General features: G+C 39.1%; 1 protein-coding gene across 2 annotated transcripts in view; it reads right to left on the reverse strand.

Annotated features, from left to right (window-relative positions):
- LOC111603358 overlaps positions 1 to 9,784 on the reverse strand; it is a 46,606-nt gene extending 36,822 nt beyond the window's left edge. The window contains exon 1 of one of the 2 annotated variants that reach the window (XM_023320905.2): positions 9,688 to 9,784. The gene's annotated coding sequence lies outside the window, so the exon portion shown is untranslated. Of the gene's footprint in view, positions 1 to 7,639; positions 7,752 to 9,687 lie in introns of those variants that run through there. The other variant, XM_023320904.2, reaches the window with a different exon arrangement.
- Positions 9,785 to 19,007: the final 9,223 nt, after the last annotated feature.

The following is a 19,007-nucleotide window of genomic DNA, read 5'->3' on the forward strand; positions in this document are numbered from 1 at the left end:
AGCTAATTCGAGTGGGTGTTGTTGCAGTTGCAACAGTTGATTAACGTTAATTGAGGGCCTGCCACATGCCACAGGCGCCGCAAGCAGAGCGATAGGCGTGTCTTTGCGGCTTAGAATGTGCGGCCCAGAGAAAGCTCCGCTGCTCGTTTGTCCACCAAAAGTTTTGCTCCAAAAATGTGAAAAGGAAAAATAGAGCCGAAATTCAAACGAAAATCGGTGCCAAGGTTGGCGCGAGACACAGTCAAAGCCATAATTAGATCAACAGTCATAATTTTTATAGTTGTAATTGTTGCTGCCTCGTTACAGTAGGGCGCCACTAACAATAGCAATAGCAACTGCAACAACAACCGCAGCAGCAGCAGCAGCAGCAAACACCAAAAAAGCCGCCTTAAAATTTGAAGCAATAACGAAATAAAAAATAAAAAAAACTAATTTGAGCGCATTTCATTTTGTCAAGTTGTTTGGCCCGTTGGCTTTTTATTGTTAGCAGCCAGTTGTTGTTTGTATTGCTGTTGTTGTTATAAACAAATAGAAACAAGCAACGGGCAACAATGGGGCAAGTTTGTAGGGCGGCCGCTGCTATAGCTCGCTTCTGGCCGCAAATTCGTAGCCAATTTAAATGTCATTGCGCCATTTTGATTTGGACTTCGATTTTATTTGCTTTCCCGCAATTTAGTTCAGATTCGGACTCGAATTCGAATTCGAATTCGAACTCGAATCGAAAACTAAAGCAAATTTGGGAAAACAATATCTTATCAAACGCCCCATCAATTCATCTATAAACGAGAGCGTTGCAAACACTCAAATTGGAATGAAAATGCAGGCCACGAGCCAGCGGCGGCAGTGGGGCAGGGGCAACAGGTACAAGAGGTCAGGTGAGGGTTCACGAAAGGCGTCAACTGGCCACTCACAAAGCGATTGCAGATTCGACTGTCAGATAAGCCGTACAACATTCGAAAGGGAAAGCATGGCTAAGTTCTCAGATCGGGCCTAGGATTAGCTCAAGCCAGCCCCATGGATCGCGACCCTTGAACTCGATCTACTCGAATACATTTTACTATCATTTTGCCACAGTTTGTTTCATTGCACTATGCAATAAATGTTGTCTATGTGGCTCCAGTAATAAGCTCTAATCATCAATATGAAACTTACATTTTAAACAATGAATGAGAAATTAAATTTAATAGCAATAAGATAAAAAAAAAAAACAAAATAAATTTTATTTATTTTTGCATTTTATAGTTTAAATGGATCTGTGGGTTCAAACAGTCAAGCAAGGCAAGGTGCCCTGTTCAAGGTATATACATAAGTTTTTGAGGTGTGCCACGCCTTCTTCTGCCGTTGTAAAAACCTTGTGGAATAGCAGAGCCAGCACAGGCAAACAAGCTTTAGTAACTGAGAATCAGTCTATACTTTCCAGAAAGTTTTTCAGCCAACCCATAACTGAGAGCAGCATTGACCAAGCAGGGCCTAACTCAGATATTCCGCTACATATGATATATATATATATATATATATATATATATGTATATATACACACTACATATCTCTGCTTTTTCATCCACCCAAGACTCAGCCGATCCCAAATAATATCAAAGTTGAAGTTTTGTGAATCTGTTTCCACTTGATAACATTTCCTTAAGCATCCATCAAAATCAGTTGGCTTAAGCTAAGAGCCCGCTGCTGAAGGCTTTTGCCTTTAACACGCACGCACTCAGAGCCAGCTACATTGCTTGGTCAATAACCAGCAGCAGCAGCAAGTGGCAGCTGGCAGCTGGCAGCTGGCAGTCAAGTTGCTTGTCCAAGAAGCACCGCCAGCAAATAGAGCGTGTCCAGGCCAGACACTTGGCCAACTGTGTCTGCAATTTGAAAGCAAGCCGCCAATGAATCAATGAATCAACGAATCAATGAAACAATGAATCGCGTCTTATGCGACATTCAATGCCCCGAATTGCGGCAGCTGCAATTGCTTGCTTTTGAGCCGTGCTCTTCAAGAATTCTCACATGGGGAATTCTCTCATCGCATTCCTGGCCGCCGCCTGTGGCGCGACTGCGACTGCGAGTCGTATGTGGCGCGAGGTCTTGACATTGTACCTTGAGCAGTGTCATGATTTTTTGCTCTCGTTGCTGCTGCTCATGTCATCGCCGTCGTCAAATGTAAATGAAAAGCTGCCACAGCAAATCAAAGCTAATTGTTGCCCCATTGTCCATATATATATATCTATTTATATATATATATATATATATATATGTTTATATGTCTGACAAGGCATGGCTGCAACGACAGCGTCCACACCCTGTGGGCGTTGCTCACAGCCGCTGCTCCACATTCGCCAACGGCGGCCGTGCACTGTTGACTCATCGAGGCCGGGAGAAGGTTTTTGCTTTTTTGGGGGCAACTGGCAATACGAAACTACGTGCAACTAGCACTCGAATCCGAGTGGCAATTGCACAAGCGCAGCTATTGATAAACCGCGTGTGACGCGCTTCACTGGCTGTTGCCACATTCAAATTCTTAACAAGGCTCAATCGTGGCTCATTCGTGGTCAGCTGACTTTCAAGAATCTGTGCCGAGTCGCATTCATGAGCCGAAGCCAGATGCTGCCCGCACCCAGCCTCATCTGGCACTAGTCTCTGGCTCATCCACTGCATTCGGCCCCTTTGATCGAACGCCCACAGCAGCCGAGCCAGTTCGAGACGTCGCCTCCATATAGGGTCTTGCCTTATAGAGGTCTTCGCTCACAGCTAGGATTTGCATGCCCAATTGCATTACGCTGGCACGTAACGTGTTAACAGCCTCGGCCAGATGAAGTCAAGAAAATTTCATGATTTTCGCATGCAACTTTTGTATTCAAAATAGAAATTTAATTGCGAATAAATAATTACACAACAAACATCAAAATTTCAATTTAAGTGCAATTAATATTCGAAGCATGAACGCGATATGTCAAAATCCATTTGCCAACGACAGGTGCTGCTCGACTGCCACATACCCAGCACTTACTGCAGCTACTCAATATATGTCGAGAAAACTGAGGTAAGTTGTGCAAGGAGCGACTGCTAGATACCCTATGTTCTATTCATAACAAGTGCATAATGCAAACTCCATAATTATTGTCGTGGATAAGTTCTGCTCGACTTGCATATACCCTGCATTTATTGCAGCTCATCAATAAATAAAATAAAACTTAGCTAAGTTGTGGAATGAACAACTAAGGGATACCCTATATTCGAATACTAAGAACTACATAAGTGCTGCTCGGTTAGCATATACCCTGTAGCTAAAAAACATTAAAGATCTGTATTATAAACGACTATAAAATACCCTATATCTATTCCTTATATATGCTGAACATTGCTGTCATATAGTCTAGAGTTAAAAATACTAAAATGCTGTATAGTGATCGACTGTGAGATACCCTAAATTCCGTTCTTAAAAACTAAACAGCAGAAATTTCACAATTGTTTGCTTCGATAATTGCTGCTCGATTATCATATACCCTGTAGTATAAAACATTAGAGAGTTGTGTTCTAATCGACTTCAAGTTACCCTGTATGTTATTTTAAAGTGCATATTTGTTGATAATTGCTGTTCGACTAGCACATACCCTCTATTTATGGCAAACACTGCAAATTATAGAAGAAAACACTAAAAAGTTGTATAGTGATCGACTATGAGTTATCCTATATTATATGCCAAGCAATCACAGCAGATACTTCTTAATAATTTTCATTAATATTTGGTGCTCGACTGGTATATACCCTGCAAATCACTAAAAGTGTGCTTATGCCAAGAAGCGATTGGCTTCAAATACCCTATGCTCTATTCTAAAGAAGTATTCGTTTGCACAAGCCAACATAGCAGAATATATGAGTCACAATTGTACGGGGCTGCTCTTTGATGATAATAGCATCAAAGCTGATTAACTAACCCTTAATAATAAGCTAAATGTTACCTAACCCTAAATATAGTCCTTATATCTTGGTCAAGTATTTCAATCACATGAATCTGGCATGAATTATAGCTTTTGACTTTTGCTGTAAGATAAGTACCAAGAATTGTACGGTGTTTTTATTGATTAATTTAGACTTGGTTTTAATATCGCCGACGGGAGCATTGTTTTGTTTGTTCTTTTTCGATTTGTGTACAAAATATTCATTAACCTGAACAAATGCTTACAAATTAGATATTTGCATTCATTAATTTGTATATTTAATGGGAGCTCGACAAGTTTTAGGCCTTAATTCGAACTGCGATTATAATTTAGGTAAAAGCAAAATCAAAATAATCGCGAACGAGTTCGAAGCAATTCAAATCGAAACGAAAGTAATTGCCGATTAGCTAACAAAAATATTTTATTTGCTGCCATTGCGCAAACTGTTTGATTCAGCCATAAACATATTGCATTACCCAGACGCATTGCTCATACGCCCAGTGGTACGCTTCGCTACACTTTGTTTTCTTAGACAATTAACAGCTATGGGCATGTAAAAAGGTCTCTCTTTCTCTGCCTATCTACCTCTACCTCTCTGTCTGCTTACCTCTCTTTCTTGTTCTACATATTTCTCTTTCTCTCGCTCTCTTTCTCCCTCTTTCCCTTTGTATATATATTTTTTTCTCTTTATATCTCTCACTCTCTCTCTCGCTCTCTTTGTCTCTCACACATTCTTTATCTCTCTCTCTCTCTCACACACACAGTTCTTTTCACCCTTACTAGTTAGGCCTTAATTCGAAATATAAAGCCATTGAAGATCTTCTCGATTTCGAACTTCAGATCCACGATCTTCGCCCAATTGTTGCCATTGCCTAATCAGCTATCAACGAGAGTGTGCTCGCTGTTGCCGTTGTGTTGCAGCTGTTGCTGTTGTGGCGTTGCTGTGTGGTACTTTGTCATCGGGCTGGCAGCAGCACTTCCAGCTGAGCACATGCACACACGTGGGCGTCTGGCAGTCCAAGCTGCGCGAGTCCAAGTCCAAGTCAATGACAGGCTAGAGCGATGCATTTCACTTCGCATGTCTCATGTCTTATGATCATGTGTGTCTTGTGTGCTGTATCTAGTGTTTGCTGCTTGTCATTTGCCATTTTTCACACTGCAAGCTGCTGGCTGGTAGCTGTAGGCGAACGCCAAGTACAAAGATAAACATTTTGCATGGCCATTGCTAAGACTCACATAATTACAAGAAGCTGCCGTCGCTGCGGACGCCAGACAACCCGACAGCAGAGGCAACAACTGACAACGACAAATTTGCCAAACAATGCAGATCGCAGGGCACGAAGTCGCCAAATGTCGCATTGATGGAACTTTTTCTTTTGTCGGCCACTGGCTGCATGCAGCCCCCCAACCCCCAGGCCTCAATTCCAAATTCCCAATCCCCATTCAAATCTCAAGCTGCCTCTCTTTCTCCCGCGCTCTGCGCAATGTGGCAATTACGGGTCTCGACTCGTGCCACGCGTTTGCGTTTACAATGCCAGCAAATTCTGCACTTTGCAGCTGAAACTTGTTGCCGCACTGGCTGCTGGCTGCTGCTGCTGCCGGACTCTGACTCTGATGTGGTCGAATATGGGTTTTGTGAGTACAGTAGAACCACCTTAATGTGCACTCACTTCACTTGAATATCGTATACCTATACACAGTAGCTCCCTCTCTCTTTCTCCTTATTTTTTTTAGCTTTATTTCTATCTCTCTCATTCCATTTATCTCGACCTTAATCGATGCATTTCATCTTTGTCTTTCACCTCTTTATATCATCATTAATACTTTTTATGGGTAGTTTTTTAAACTTCTCTCTGTCTCCCACCCATTTTACCTCTCCTTCTGTCCGTGTCTCTCTTTTTTACATCGTTTTTTCCCCATTTTGTGTATGTCCCTAATCGATGTAATGTTTTATTGACTTTTTTCCATATCATTTTCTCTTTTATTCTAAAAGCTTTCGTCTTCATTTAAAATCTCTCTCCCTCTCTCTCTCTCTCTCTTGCTATTCCTTCTCTCTTCACATTTTTTTGTAGTATTTTAATTCTTTTTCACAATTGTTTTGCCCTATCAAATATATATTTTATATTTATTCACGATTCTTAAATCATGAATGATTCATTAATTTTAAAATTAAGTTTTTAAGATATTTATTTTTGTTTATTATATTTAAATTACGTATCTTGATCAATGTTTTAAGCTAGAAATTCATATATTAGCAAATGCTTTTCCAGCTTATCGAAGGTTCTTGCAGCAGTTGCCCAACTGTATCACAATGGACAATAACTCCACAACAGATTTGTGTGTGTGAGTGTATGTGTATATGTATGTATACACTGATATACACACACACATACACTCGCATGCATACATATGCCTATATGCATGCACACATGTGTGTTATGTATGCAGAGATGTGCATGTGTGCTTATGTATATTCACATTCACACATACATGCACATATACACATGCACAGATACATGCACACATGTATGTAGCAAGTAGTTTTTTCGCTGCAGACGGACAGTCACAAATTGTTTGGCAAAGACCAAGAGATTGCCAAAATGGAGCAGCAGCAGCAGAGGTGAAGCTGGAGCTGGAGCTGGAGCGGGAGCTGAAGCTGGAGCGACACAGTTACAGTTACAGTTACATTTACTGTTACAGTTACAGTTGCAGTTGCAGTTGCCGCGATGGCAACGGCTTAGCGTTGAGCTCTGCGAATGGCGATTTTGTTGTTTTGTTTTGTTTGTTTATCTTATTTTTATTTTGGCAGCAGGTTCACAACGAATGCGGCATGCGCTGCACGTGAGCCTGGACAACTGGCAACGGGCAACGGGCACTGGGCAACTGTGTGACATGCCACATAGAGCCGCCATATCCGAATTGGCCATGTGCCGCACGCAGCTAAGAGCAGAGCACTATAAACGAGAGCAAAAGCAGTCACAGTCGTTGTTGTTGTTGTTGTTGTTGTTGTTGTTGTTATTGTCTTGGCTTTCGGTCACCGATTTGTTGTTGTTGTGGTTTTTGGTTTCTGTTTTCTTAGCAGTTTAGCGCCCGTTGTCGTGTCCCCGATGCCCGGTGCCAGTGTCCACGTACCAACATTGGCCTAATGTTGCACATTGTGCGCTGATCTTGTTTATTATGCAAGAAAGCTGCCAAAGTAAGCCAGCGACAACGGCCACAACAACAACAACAACAACAACAACAACAACTAAAGTATAAAAGAAAAGTATTATACAAAAAAGTCTCGAAACTTGCATACAATTAAAAGAGCTCATAACTTATCGATGACAGACGATCTTGAAAATTCCAATTACAAATTTTCCTCAATCAAAATGTAGACGAAACTTAAGAAATTAAACGGTAAAGCAAAGTTTTTAATTACGATTTCAAACAATCGCTAAAGGCAGCATTCAGAAGAGTGTGAAACGAAATCTAAATACCAAGCTGAAAGATCAAATTATCAATCACGCTCACAGATTTAATATATTTTCACTAGATCCATTAAAAAAACCCAAGATAAAGATATATATGTTCGCATTCAATTTGATAAATTGAATTGCGCAAAATGAAAAGTTTGGAGTACTTTCACATACTCGAGGGCGCAGTGCACATACAAATGCCCAATTTTTGAGGTCGACTTTATTAATATGCATATGACAAAATACCTTTTTCCAGTCGCCGTGCGCTGCCCCAACTATTTCACTTCACTTGATGCACAAAACAAAAACAAATAAATAAACATCAATTAAAGTTTACAATAAAAAACACGCATCGAGCGCACACATAAATAGAGCCAAAATGAAAGGCAGCGCGTGCCAAAAAGTCGTTATTTGGTGCTCCGATCGATCGCACCGTTTTCAAAAGAACCGCCAAACGCGATAGAGGCAAACAGCTATAGCTATGGCTACAGCTACCGTCTATTGTCTACTGTCTACTGTCAGTGGCTACTGGACTGCCAGCAGAGAACTGCGAGCAGCGAACAGTGCGCTGCGTCGGCAACGAAATGGAAACGAAACGTGACTGCATGGAAAACGAAACGAAATGAAACGAAATGAAAGTGGGCGTTAAGCAGGGTGCGTCGCCCATTGGGGAAAACAAACTGAAACTGCAACTGAAACTGGAACTAGTCCAAATGGTTCTGCGCTGACGCGACATATGGAACTGGGTCAGGTCAAAGGGTGGTGGCGCACATAGCTTTTGGCCAAGCAACTATTCAGTTGCGTACGAAAAAAATGTATGCAAAATGCAATCAGACAAAAGAGTTTATAAAAATAACGAAATCAGAGCAGCTCCCTTAAATGGGAAAAACAAAGTTCAAAACTCCTACAACACTAGAAATGTTAAATAAACTTAATTTTATATATATAAAGATTTTTATTTATTTTCTATACGAAGGTGTATAAATCTATAAGCATACATGTCATTAAGCCAAGGTTTCAACGGGATAAGCCAATGACAATGCATATGGTAAGCTTCTAGTGCTGTGCAGCTCATACAAGGAACACGGCTTGACAACGGCTGATGAGATGTCTTAGCGCCCTGAGTTAGGCTCTATTTGAGCAGTATCTATTGAGCAGTCTTACACAATTTGCAGCCTAACATAAAGTTGATATGATTTTGTAGCTCTCCAATTAAAAATCGTCGGCTAACTCTATTCTTATTTATAAAAAACCTGATACTTGTTATTTGCACTAAAAGTATTAATAACACCAGCTTTTGTAGGCACACGTCTTAAGAAGGTAAAGAAAAACTCAGCTCTGATCAAAAATATATATATTTCTTGGGCTCGACCATGCCAACTGCTGATTGTTAGCTAAAACATTATTCAAACTAAAGGTGGGCTGCGAAGGGTATAAGAGAAAGATCCTTGAGCTGCTCTAGTACTGAAAAAATATATTTCCAGATCAAGCAGGAAAACTTTTGGCTCAATGCCAGATTTATGCTGGTTTATCTAGATTCAGAATAGAATTAAAAAATGTTCCGCTTTTAATGCACTTCCTGTCAGGGCATGGCAACATATTTATGCCACCTGCCACGCATTTGTGTGTGGGGCAAGGTCAACGAAAAGTTGACAGCTCGAATGGCCACCGGTGAGCATCGATGGCCGCATGCATCGCCTTGATTGTTGCGGTTCAGTGCAACTGGCTCGGAAGTGATTCTCCGTGCTAAACTGCCCTACCCCAGTGTATAATGATGCAGTCACAAAGCATGTAACACCTGCCAAAGCAGGTGCTTTGGAGTTTGAGCTACATGATTGTTATGGACTGCAATCAATATGGAGATAGAGAGTCAATAAAAGTTTTCATTAGATAAAGACCAAGGATGTAGACAAGACATAAATAGAGATAAGCAGACAGAACAGTGTGAATGAATTACGTTTGTAAGAGTATTCGATATGCGACTAGCAATGCTGTGCGTTCTAAGTGGTTCGCTTTGTTCGCACAGCTTGGAGCTTCCTCTGGGGGCAGCTGAGTGTGCAGCGTTGCAGAAAACTAGACGCTTGGGAGCTCTGAGACACATTTGTCCAAGACTTTGGCCTCAAGTCTGGCATAAATTAGATCTGCGATAGCTGCGATTGCGACTGCGACGGGCAGTCTACTTGGATGAATATGATTGGAATTTATGTCTGATATAGGTTTAAAGACGCATTTATAACATATCATATAAAGCTATCGAATTGTGGCTATAATTAGAGAAGAATTAATCAGCTTACCTCAATATGTGGCTGGAATTCGGCTTGGCTCACCGATCGGGATACCAGATCTAAAACAGGTTGAGCCAAAAAGTAAAAAAATCAATAGCACATCACACTACACACACGGACACACACACACGCACACACAAATATTCTTTGTTGTGGCAGAGCAAAAAGTGCGCACAGAATTATCGAAAATATTTGTTTAGCATTATTCAAATTGTAAATCGTAATTCATGTCGTGTATCAAAGTCGCAAAAAAAAACCATAAAAAAAAAAAGAAATGAAAACCGATGTGGAAAAGTTGTTATCAAGCTGAAATTAACAACATTTAACATGCGACGATTAATCAAATAAATAACTGTTGTTTGCGGTTAACAAAAATTATTATTATAATAATGATGGTACAGGGCCATTAACCGACTTGGCTAATTGGCAGTCGCGAATTAAATTGACACTCGTTCGTTTGGGCTACCGGCGAAATGGATGTGGAGAGCGACGTCCACTTCTGCCTGGAAATCACTTGTGACACTCCTTCGCCAATCGAACAGTCAATGACGATTCGAATCCACTTGGCGCGCCAAACACTCAAAGTTCGCAATTGATAAAAAAAAGCCGTCGTCAGTTCGCTAGTTGCTCAACTCTTTCGATATTGTTTATTTCTCTCTCCCTCTCTTTATGTTCCGAGTTCACGTCAGCTCTGGCCGAATGCACAACACCGACTAAAGCGCACATTGCCCATGTGATAAAGCCCAAGTTGAAGCCGAAGCCGCAACCGAAGCCGAAGACGAAGACGACGACGAAGACGAAGACGAAGGCAAACACAAAGGCAAAGCTCTGAAGCGTTTGTCAGTGGAACAAAGCGCATTGCGACTTAAGCTGCGTTCACACCAGCTTTGGCGAGACTTTCAGCTTGGCATAAAAAATGCATTAAATACATATTTATAAATATATATTAAATACAATTTTCAATGATTATTTATATATTGAATTTGTATGAGCATAAATAAATATATTTGTATATATTAATTATAATTTATATGTATATAATCGAGTTCTTCTCTATGCATCAAGTTTTTGTAGAGTTATACATGTTTGAGTGATAATAAAACAAAGAAATACATTGTTACCATCAATGAAACGACCTTTATTTGATAGAAAATTGTATGACACTATTGTTTAAATATAATTATGATCTGCCAACTAAAAGTTATGAATCTCTAAAATATTATATGTTATATAAACATATATATGTATGTGTATATTATATACATCATTTTTTTATTTTGACATATTTTTATATTATTTCAATTAATCATATTTCAATTTATATATAGAGTTTCTGTTCATTGTCAACACATTTTATTTAGAATCTAGTCTGACCAATCAACGAATTTGGCTCTACTTTCTTTCCTGGAAACGAGCTGACCCACAATTTAGAACTTACGACTTCTCGGTTATATAAATGACATGATGCGCGGCATTAACTAATGGCCACAGCTGTCAGCATTTATCATTTGTGTAATTTTCACAATTTGCTCTACATGACGATAGCCGATGATAGTTATCATCGGTGCCGAAAAGTTAAATGAAATGACAGCCAAACAAATACAGACTTAAAGTATCTACATAAAGTAGAGCGCCAATATATTCTATAAAGAATACAGTTATTGGTGCTCTACTTTATAGACATATATATTTAAGAAAAACCTTCATTAATCAAGCAATTTCACATGATTAACTATATAGAATTTCAATACTTCTGTTCTGTTCAGCTAAACGGCGCGTCTGACGTCTCGCAACAAATGGAAACGAAATAAGTTGCCACTGAAACGAAACGAGATGTGAAACGTTACATGCAAGAAGAGGAAAGAGAGCAGGAGAACAGCGAGCAGGGAGCAGGAGGCGATTGCATATCGTAAATATGCTAATGATAAACAATCAACATTAAAACATTTAGCGAAATGTTTCGCTGTCATTGTGGGCGCAAGGATACGAACGTTAACTTGTCCAACTCGATTACAATTTATGCAAATTTTGTTCATTATGAAACTTGGCTAAGTCGGTGGACAAAGAGTTATTGCATTAGTTATTGCCAAAGACAGATAAGTGTGACCGTATGCAAATAAGAATGCAAAATATGTAACATACTAGTTGAGAGCGAACTCTTGTTAATCTTCCAGTTCATATATATCGAGAAATTTCTTCAAATATTCTATGGTATCTTCGCGGACGGACAGATAGCTAGAAGAAGATGTCTAAAACCAATATACACTTCTAGTTCGTCAGTATCAAATAGGGTATTTCTAATTTGTATATAGTTTTTGAGCATTTCAATACCAAAATTGAGATTGCTTTAAGAAATTATTATATATTATAACATATGTAACTATATATATGAAGATGTCTATTTTACATACATGATTTAAATACAGGTTATTATTTGTAATTTAACAAATTAAATTCTAATATTAAACTTAATACATAATTTCACAATAACTATCTATGTTTTATGATATATATTTATATATTTATTATATATATATAACTATATATATATATATATATATATAAATAAATATATGTGTCCATGTATCCACAATTTTTTAAATGTTTATAGGAGAGATAATAATGTCAATTTATTTCCTTTTCTTTTAAATCATTAAACATAGATACTTATTGTGTTTTTTTTAGAGGCTTACAGCTTGAAGTTATCAGCACTACTGTATTCAATAACCCAATTAATAACTCATAGTTGCCTTTTGTTGAACTTGGCTTATCATTTTATTAAATGTTTTATTATGATTTAAATTTATGCAATTCTTAAAAAAAAGATTAAATATATAATTCCATTAAGGAAATAAAATTTCAAATATTCATCGTATGGAGCAGTTCATTCCCGACTCATGTTAACTTTACCCAAATTTGACTTGAGTTTAAGCAATGTTTCTCAAAGGAATTATAAATGAGAGAAGGCTCAACAGTGTTTTGTGTAGGTACACCAACGCTACGTCCCTAAAAGAGACTTATATGTAAGTAGTCAGTCCACTGCCTATGGCCAAGCCCAGACAGACACTGGATGGATGGTCAGTGCACAAAACCTATATACCCTTCTCCACTGCGTGAACAAGTATTAGAGTCATAGGAAGAAAGTAGTTAGGAAGTCAATATGATAGGTCAATAGAGATATAGCGACTCCTTCACGGAAATTCTTTTCGATTTTAATGAACTGATTAACTGCTTATCTCGGGTAGATGTCGAGTCCAATACGAGGCTCGACTCGAGTGAAATAAGTTGTCTATCGAGTGCCCAGACGGAAGTCGTGGCAATAAAACAAAAAACTACAATCATAATCGAAACAATTAAACAAAGGCGAACTGTAAGAGATACGTACACCTCGCTCTCTGTATCAATAATGGCAATAATAATAACAGCAACAAAAACAAGAGCAACAACTAGCATAACAATAATAAAGTTGATGACTATTGACGGCAATGATTGCCAGCCGATCTAAATCTGACGTTTGGCATAGCCAAAGGAATGGCATGAATGAAAAGGGGCTAGGGGGTGGGGGTCGGCTGGGAGGGGCATGGCCGGCATGGGTGCGGCGCCAACGTGAAACCTAACGGCAACGCCACGATCCACACTCAGCTCCATATAGATAAATATATGTGCGTGTGTATGCATCTCTGTGTGAGTCTATATTTTATTATAAAGCTTTGCTACATATGTTTGTAATTTTTTTTTTATTTTTTCCGCTACATTCTCCAAGGACAAACAACATTTTAGTGAGCGCCGCTGCCGCCGCCGCTGGCTAACGGCAAAAGGTAGTCCAAGTCCGCAGCTAAGATTGATCTACAAAGCTCAGCTCTGGTCTCTGGGTCTGGTTGAGTTTTTCGCATTCGCGTTGCCAACTTTCCTTTTTGTCTACACACACAGACACATATATGTGTGTGTGTGTGGGCACTAAGTGTGCGGGCGCACATTAAAACAAAAACACAAACAAACAAACCAACAACAACAACTGAAACTGAAGCAGAAAACTGAAATGAAAAAAAAACCTCAGCATAGGCAATGCCAACGAGGGCAGCACATTAAAAAGGTGTGGCAACTTGGCTACGTTCTGGTGCAGCAGCACCAACAGCAACAACAACTGCACCATACGCCAACATAGCAGTTAAAGTTAAAGTTACAGTTACAAATTCAAAAGCCTCCAGCGCCAGGCCAACAAAAATGGCATAAATAAAAAATTTGTGTTGGCTTTTCAGCAGCTTGAAACAAAACTTGAAGCGACACCAGCACACACACTCACACACACAGCACACACAAGATTCAACAACTAGAACAAAGCACCAAAGTGACAAATACTCTAACAGAGACTAAACTACTAACTAACTAAACTACTACACTCACTCACTGACACAATGAACACACAGATATATTTATATATCAAATTTAAGAATTTTCAAAATTTTGTATTTTTCTTTTCTTTACATATATAAAAATACGTTTATTTTGAATAGAAAAAATAAATTTTAAATATTCTTAAATTTTATATATTTCTTTTTGGTTTTCATTTATCGAATATTTATTTATTTTTTATTTCTGGTTTTTATTTCACAAATATATATATTTTTTAATCTCTGTGGCTTTTAAATTTGCTTATTATAATCGGATTTCTAATTTTAATACCTAATTTTAATATATATATATAAATAAATATATATAGTAAATAGACCTGTTTTGCCCCACCTGTTTGTATTTAATTGCATTCGACAAATGGCAAATAATTCCAAAAATGATTCCAAAATTCAGAAGTCCGATTTTTTAATTAAGCAATAATATAGCTGTCTATATTACGCCATAATATACCTACCTGTATTGTGCCATATATTAGCCTAAAAATATAATTTGATGTGCTAAACAAAGCAAAAACAGAAAGAAAAAGAAGAAGAGTTATATTTCATAAATATATTTATAGAAAAAGAGACTAAGTAAAAATATATAGCAACAATAACAGAATAATAATAATAATAATAATAATAATAATAATAATAATAATAATAATGATAATAATAATATGTAATAGGTCATTTATACATGATAAAAAATGTATACATATAAAAAATGTTATAAATTAATATAAGTAAATACAAATATAATAAAAGAGATATATATTCCTAATTAGTTATCTAAAAAATGTTTTCAGTGGAACCAAAAAATAAATAAATAAATAAATAAAACTAAGAAATGGAAATTTCTTAGCTAATTTCATTTTAGCTTCTCAGCACTTATCTCATCTCATATTCCAGCATTTGATTCGTTTAAAATTTTATTATTGAACTGTTTAATTTGGTAACTAGTAATCAAAAGTGACTTTTCGGAATCTCCTTAAGGTTTGTTGTTTGAAATTGAGCGAGATCCTCTAATTTAAAGTGCATTTTATTGCATTAGCATCGAGATACATTAAAAAGAGAGTAAAGGCATCTTAAAGTAGTATTTCCTCTCTTCAAATTTATATTCTTACAATTTTTAACAAGTCTCTAAATTAAGCAGCATCCGCTCTGCCTGCCTCTCCCTCTCTCTCACTCACTCTTGCGAAAGTGATAGAACTTTTCAGATTACAGATTACATATTCGACTTCAGCAAATGTGACTCACAGCTCACAAAAAATTGTTGGTTTCTTTGATCGTCGTTTGCTTCAGCAGAAAATGGCTCTCTGTGTAAAGGTAGTTTGAAGCAGAAGAGTTAAGACCTTAGCATAACGAGACAGATTATAGAAAAAGTAGAAGATTTTGTTGTTAATGGATTTGCTAAAAAATAAATATATTTTTTTGTAAATAAGTATTGAGCAATTACTTAACTAGGCAAGATCTATGCCACGGACCTACGAAGCCTATTTATCTAGAAAATTTGCAAAAAAATCGCTTCAAATATCATAAAACAAAAACTTTTTTTTAATTTTGTAATTTATCAAGAAAATTTATGAAACGTAAAATCTTTTCAAATATTCAAATAAAAATAAAAAATAAAATTAATAAATATTAAAAAAAAATAAAAATATGTAAGAAACATAAATGTTTTAATTTAATTAAATTCAATTCATATTTTTATAACATTTAATTTTTTTTTTTTTTTTTTTTTTCGTTTTTATTTCTTTATTTTGTTGCAGCTTATTGTCTTAGACTCTATAGCGCATTTAGCTCTAAACCTTAACTAATGGGAGGGCAGATATGCCAATTATTCTGCACTTGTAGCTACTATCTTAATTAGTTCTAATATTGTCTAGAGGATGCAATCTCTTCAGTCTTCGCCTATTGTTGTTTATAGCCAGGTTGCTTGCGAGATGGTTAGGATGCGCTGCAAGTCTGTCCGCGTATCTTGAACTGTGTCGCCCAATGAGTTCAGCAACTGTGGGAATTGCTAAATCCCTATGTAAGACTGAGTTTCTTACAAACCAGCTGGCTCCAGTCCATCTGCGTAGTGCTTTATTCTGCAGGGTCTGAATTTTGTTCCTTGTAGTCTTCGCCGAGGAGCCCCATAGAGAGATACCATATACGAAGGTTGGGACAACTATTGCCTTGTAGATGGCGGCCTTGCTGCTGTAAGACAACTTGCTTGAAGCTCTCAGCATCCAGTCGAGGGTTTTTAGCTTGCTTTTGCATTTTGAGGTTACTTGACTTATGTGCGCTTTAAAAGTCAGCCTTCTGTCAAGAGTGATACCAAGGTACTTTACTTTTGAGGCTTTGGGAATAGTGGGCCCCAATGCAACGCTTGGGCAATCTCCTCTTCTAGTGGCGAAGGTAGTATGTACAGACTTTTGTGCATTAATGGTGATACACCACCGTTTTGCCCAGCGTCCGAAAGAGTCCAGATATTTTTGTAGTGAGTCTGAAGCTTCTTGCGCAGATACGTGACGTGATAAGATGGCGGTGTCATCTGCATAGGTCGCTATGAGTACTGCATCTGTACTTCCTATATTTGGCTCGGGAGTTGGCATATCTCCTGTGAATAAAGTATAAAGTGTTGGGCCTAGAACACTACCCTGTGGTACTCCAGCCATAATTGGTCTAGTCAAGGATACTGTTTGCCCCCTTGACACTTGGAAGGTTCTTCCAATAAGGTATGAGGATAGCAACGCGAAAAATGGGGCTGGAAGGGTGGTCCTCACTTTCTGCAGCAGTCCCAGGTGCCAAACTCGATCAAACGCCTGTTTGATGTCTAAAAAGACGGCAGAGCAGTACATCTTTTCTTCAAAGGCTCCAAGGATATGGTGCACAACTCTGTGAACCTGTTCCGGTGTTCCATGCTGTCTCCTGAAGCCAAACTGATGGTTTGGAATGGCCTCCTGGCGTCCCAGATGTGTCAGTACTCGTTCCAGAAATATTCTTTCGAATATTTTGGAGAGTACTGGCAACAGGCTAATTGGTCTGTACGACTCAATTTCTCCCACGGGTTTGCCAGGCTTAGGAATCATCACAATCACGGCGCGCTTCCAGCAGGCTGGAAAGTGCCGGATGCGGAGCATGGCGTTGTACACCATAGTTATGTAGTCTATGGTGGAGTCAGGCAGTGCTCTAAGGACTCTGCCGTTTATTAGATCATATCCAGGGGATTTTTTTGCCTTCACTCTTCTGATGTGTTCAAGAACCTCTTCTTTTGTACATCCAGTTATCTGGTCTTCAGCTGGGAGGGGCGAGAGAACGATGTCTTCTGTTGCTTCGATTTCTGAGGCCTCTGCGGTAATCACCGGCGTGAATTGGTCTTGAAGGTGGTTTGCAAAAGCCTCAGCTTGAGCTTCGTCTCCAATGTGCCAGGAACCAGAAATGCTCCGAATGGGATGACGTCGTATTGGCTGCCGTTTGAGCTTTCTTGTAAATTTCCATAATTGAAACTCTGCGTCAGTGGGCGATTCAGCTCGTACCAGCGCATCGCTGATACACCTCTTTTGAAGCAGGGCGAGAGCAGCTTTAAGATGCCTCGTGGCTTCGTTGTACATGGATTTGGCATCAGGCGTGCGTAATCTTAACCAGCGTCTCCTGGCCCATCTTTTGTGTATTAGTAGGTGTTGGGCCTCCAAGGTGAGGGGGATGTTGTACGGAGACTGTTGTCTTGTTTGGCAAGATGGTGGGGCGGCTTGGTGCGCAGCTTTGACTATTTCTTCCTGCAGTTTGTTTGCTGCGTAGTCCACGTCTTCAGGAGTGTTAAGTTCCATTTCTATGTGCAAAGAGTAATGGAGCTCGCGCCTAAAGACTCCTAAATCTGATCCTGCTGGCAGTAGTTGTTTCCTAATGGGCAAGGGCTGTGGCTGCGCGTGGATTGTGACTATTAGTGGCAGGTGGTCAGAGGATAGGTCCAAGGATTCTTCAATGGTCAATTGCCGGTCACAGATGCCTTTGTAGACAGCGAAGTCGATTGCCGAGGGCCTGTGTCCATTAATTGGGTAACGGGTGGGGGCTCCAGTCGCCAATATGCTGAATTGTAAGTTTTGAATCGCCTCAAATATGACTTCTCCGCGACGATTCGCACTATTGCTTCCCCAAAATGGGTGCCATCCATTCCAGTCGCCGCCGATGAGGGTCTTATTCAACCTTTGGCCTAGAACCTGTTCCATGTGATGATCACACAGACCAGTGTTTGGCGGAAGATAAATTGACGCAACTTCGATCGCTCCAATAGACGTAGGCAGGGTGATGGCTGAGACCTGCATTGTTGCGTTGCAAATTGGCAGTAAAGGTGTATGCGGTATTGTTGCTCGTATGAGGATTGAGGATCCACCAAAGCAGTTTGCTCCTTCACCATGAGCCTGATAGTGTTCGTATCCGAAAATTTGTGTAGTGGGGCACTCATGAGTTTCTGTTATTAACATTATATCTATGTTTTCTTGTGAGAGAAACGCAGCCAGTTCCTGAGTCTTGTTTCTCAGGCCATTGGCGTTCCAGATACCCACACGTAAAGCCATTATTTGTAGGCAAGCTTGGTTATGATGGCCATTAAACTGTTTAGCATGGTTGCTTGTTGGGATTGTACTTCTCGCATCGCTTTGAGCTCGGCATTAATTGCGTCAAACTGACGTTGTTGTTGCTGAAGCATTTCAGTGAACAAAGTGTCACTTGTGGTATTCTTATTTGACGGTCCACCTCTAGCGGCCTGTGCGTAAGAAACACCACTAATAGGCGTTGCAAAGCTCGTGGCTTGGGTAATGCTCCGGGGCCTTGTAATTTCGGAAGCAGTACTCGGACCCGTAGACGGTGTTTGTGTGGGACTCCTTTTTTGTGCTGGGGATTGCAATTTGCGCAACCGCTTGTATACTTGGCAGCCCTTATAGTTGGCTGGGT

The sequence above is a fragment of the Drosophila hydei genome, unplaced genomic scaffold (assembly GCF_003285905.1).
Source record: "Drosophila hydei strain 15085-1641.00,03,60 unplaced genomic scaffold, DhydRS2 tig00000250-arrow-arrow-pilon, whole genome shotgun sequence".
Lineage (NCBI taxonomy): Eukaryota > Metazoa > Arthropoda > Insecta > Diptera > Drosophilidae > Drosophila > Drosophila hydei.